Source organism: Miniopterus schreibersii (genome assembly GCF_964146895.1).
Source record: "Miniopterus schreibersii genome assembly, chromosome: 1".
NCBI classification, from domain to species: domain Eukaryota; kingdom Metazoa; phylum Chordata; class Mammalia; order Chiroptera; family Miniopteridae; genus Miniopterus; species Miniopterus schreibersii.
The window spans coordinates 88,001,735-88,005,954 of NC_138101.1; the positions used below are offsets into that span (position 1 = coordinate 88,001,735).

At 39.0% G+C, this 4,220-nt stretch overlaps 1 pseudogene across 1 annotated transcript; it reads right to left on the bottom strand.

Annotated features, from left to right (window-relative positions):
- Nucleotides 1-2,994: 2,994 nt before the first annotated feature.
- Nucleotides 2,995-3,201, bottom strand: LOC308558882 (guanine nucleotide-binding protein G(I)/G(S)/G(O) subunit gamma-5 pseudogene; annotated as a pseudogene). The gene has a single exon. The product of its transcript is annotated as a guanine nucleotide-binding protein G(I)/G(S)/G(O) subunit gamma-5 pseudogene (transcript).
- Nucleotides 3,202-4,220: the final 1,019 nt, after the last annotated feature.

A 4,220-nucleotide genomic window follows, 5' to 3' on the forward strand; every position in this document is an offset into this window, starting at 1 on the left:
TGAACAATTTAATGCACAGGTATAACTTGCTGTATTAAGAACAATAAAAGATGTGGTGGGAACTCTTCATTGTTGTTATAATGCAGATCAAAAGATTTCTCAGAGGACTTGATAATTGAATTAAAACATAAGGAGATGTTGTACTAAAGGGGCTGCTAGATGGGGATGGGGAAAGAAAATTTTAATTGCAGACAAATCAGCTTCTGCTGCATTACCGTTCAGCACCTACATTTACTTTCTCCCGTGAGCACCCCATACAGCATCCATGTCTGCATCACCCACAACTAATGTCACCATTCAGGCCCCCCAACCTGCATTCTCCCATCACCGAGCATTGGCTCTAACCTGATAAGTCAGTAGGAATATTTTTTTAAATAATGGCAAGTTTTCCTATCCCCTGGAGTGACAAGTCCAAACATAAGATGTAAATAAAATGGTCTTTGTGCAACTTCTTTTGTTTGTTTTTGTTTCTAGTGTTGTGATAGCTGTGAGCACGGGGGGGGGGGGGGGGGGGGGGGGGGGGGGGGGCTTCGAAGTCAGATGAGCAGCTCACACGTGACACATTCCTATAGAAACTGTTGAAACCCAGGGAAAGCAGCTCTGGCTGTGACTTATAGCAAGATAAATCCAGAGTTGTTCTTTGCTTTTATAAATCCACAGAACACTGATATCATGGGGCATCGCTTACACAAGAATAAGTTGGGTGAAAGGATACACCAGTGTGAGCTCAAACCGTCACCAAGCTCTCATAAACGAAGTGGAACTTTAGTTACCCTGCAGAAGGCAAATTTTAAAAGGCAGAGGAAAGGGGGAGCCAGGTAAACCTTGACTTGCTGGGGAAAGAGTGAAAAAAGGAACGTGAGTAGGATGATTGAAAACAGTGAGGATCACGTCGGTGCCAAATTGTGGGGGATCTCAATTGTCACAAGGAGAAGTTTGAATTTTATTATTTTTGACAATGTTTGAGATTTTTGAGAGGGCTAACATGATTTAAAAATAAAATTTAAAGACATTAGTCTAATGCGTGCATACAGTGGCTAATTTACCGAAAATGATATAACATGAGCATTTAATATATTGATCATGTCCCATGTTCTATTCTCTCTTCCTTTTGTCCAACAACACTACACTCTCCAGGTTCACCTCCAATTATTTTGTTTTTATCTTTTTTTTTTTTTTTTTTTTTTACCTTCGGTCTCCTTCATGACCTCTCTCCCTTTTATTCATAAATAGATATTTATTCATAAATAGATATTTATTCATAAATATTTACTCATAAATAGATATTCATTTAAGACAGATATTGTCTACTGTGAGCCAGACACTGCACTTGGTTTGGGGGTTAGAATAGTGAAAAAAAGAGTCATGGTTCCTGGCAGCTTGAAGTTCAATATAACTTCCCGCATTGTTCAGTCTTTGGCCTTCTTGTCGTCTAATTCCACCCTTTTACCTACAGTCCCGAACACGCCCATGACTATCTTGACCCCTATTCATATCCCTTGTATGGTCTTTGCTACTAAACTTCAGACTTCAGTTTCCACTTGCCAACTATTTGTGCCCCGAACTGAGCATGTCCCAAACCAAACTCACCATCTTATTAACATCCTCCACACCAAACTCTTCTCCTTCAAAGATCTCTCTATTTTGGTTAAAACCACAATCCACCCAAGTAATAGATGGTAGAAAACTTGAAATTACCCCCTTTTATTCTGTATTCTTCACCTGTAACTGATCTCCAGCCCTGCAGATAGCAGCTCCAAAATGACTCTAGAATTAGCTCCATATTCTTCATGGTCCTTCATTTCCTTGCCTCCCATCTCTCTCTAGCTTCAATTCCATATTTGTTCTTACAGATACTAATATAAACAATTCTGCTTTTCAGGCTCCCCATCGTTACATGAAGATTTGAACACCTCAGCGTTGCATTTATGAGCGTTCAAAACCTGGGTCCAGCTGGCTCCCTTACCTCATCTCCGACCACAACCACACCCCTGTGCACTTTTGTGCCTTCATCTTTGTTCTGCTGGGAGAATCTACTTTTCTTTCAAACACAGAGAAATATTCCCCAATCTCATCCCTAGACAGAGTGGAACTTACCTTCGCTAGCTACCTATTTCTCAGAGTCATAAGATTTTATGAGACAAGTAATGGCTTTGGAGTCAGATATACTTAGAGTTAGTTCAGCTCATAGTCCCAAAATTCAATGACTGGGTGACTTGAGCAAGTTGATTAACCTCTCAGTGCCTCAGTTTCTCAGACAAAGAGAGTGATAAAATATGCCACATAGAGTTGTGAAAATAAAACAGTATTTGAAAAGTGCTTAGCATTAGCTTAGTAGTTTTAAAAGATAAAGTTGTGTTATACTTTGTGGATGTGTGTGAAACCCCAGCATATGAATCTTAGATGGCATACTAATCTTTGTACCCACAGCACATGCACATGATAGGTGCTTAATAACATTTTAATTAATAAATAAAAGCATTAACTTTCTTTGCAATGCTAAAATCATCTATTTAAAATAACTTGATAAGGATTTTTCTAAGCACCATACATCCTGTTTTTACATCTTTTGGATAAATCTTTGAAAAGTATATTCATAGACTTTGGCTTCATCTAAAAAAGTTAAGTACATAACTGTTTCCTTTACTTTCTTTCAGGCCCTAATTCCTCTTTTATACTCCTTCACTTAGCCACAATGATATAGTTATTCCAAACACTACCCATAACCAAATAAATTCTGTGAGCTAAAATTTGTTTTTTTAACAATAAGCATTTTATTTACTCTGCTGCCAGAGTATATAAAGTATTTATCTCTGTGAAAAAGAAATTCATGAACATTCAGAGAGGTAGATGTTAAGGGCTGACAAAAGCAGAAGTTAGTATAGTATTGCACGTGTTATAGGACAAGCTTTTTGTACAGGCTTCAAATTTAGCCCTCTGAATAGTCACCGGTTCATGGAAAGTGGTTTCGAACACCTTCAGAGATTCATTTCACTACAAAAAGGAACAGGCTTTCTGAGGTCTGAAGGGATTCCTACTTGAAGATAATACCGTCAGCAGGGGGTCATGTTGAACATTCTGCAGACAGAATAGTTTCCTATCTGCAGCCACCTGGGAAACCTTCATGCCACTGAGCTCGGCCTGCCGCTGGAGATACTGAACCACTTTTTTCATAATGGGGAGGCTGGAGGAACCAGACATGGTGCACGCGAGAGCCAGGAGACTTGTCGGGAGTGGGTCCATTGGTGATAGATCCATGGGTCTAGACTGTAGAGCAGCAAAGCTGTGAGCTAAAATGCTAAGGAGCCCCAGCCCTTTTGGCTCAGTGGTTACAGGATGGGCCAGCAGACTGAAGGGTCCTGGGTTGATTCTGGCCAAGGGCATGGACCTTGGTTGCAGGCTCAATCCCAGCCCCAGTCCGGGCAACCAATCGATGTGTCTCTCTCACATGGATGTTTCTCTCTCTCTCACACACACTCTCTGAAAAGCAATGGAAAAATACCTCTGGTGAGGATTTAAAAAATAATATTAATAAAAATAAAATAAAATGTTCACGAGATTGGACCATGTTTATTTACCTGGATTTGATAGGACATGGAGATATTACAATATCTTCTTAAAGAACATCATCTCCAGTGGGTCTTGGTTCAAATAAAAAATGTCAGCTTTCTAACTTTGCAGAACTAACTAAAAACCTGTGCAAACAGCTCTCTATTCACAAGATCACACAAAATCAGCCCCTGTCCAAATCAAAACTTTGTGCTGTGATCCACTGTGACTTCTAAAACAATCCTAATATATTTATGTTTGCCTCGCTTTTTCATTTATTCCACATGGCAAGGATATCATTCATCCATTCGTTCACTATTCATTGAGTGCCTCCATGTACCAAGAACTTCACAAATGTACTATAATATGCGCAACACAAGTTATACTTTCCACAATGTCTAAAGTTAAATTTAGCTTTTTTTATAACTCTAGCTCTACTTTTCATTCTCTTATTTTTCCTCATTATGTAAATAAAATAACTGAAACAGATGTAAGGAAGGTTGACTCTCTCTTGTATAGTCACAGATGGTTGACTCCTTCATAATATGTGATTTGATTGACCTCAGATCGTGCTGTGAAATGCTTGCTGGCATGTGTGTTTACATTAATATTACCTATGGAAAGTAGAAATGCCAGCCTGCAGAAAAAGTCACTAATAATATCATTTATTA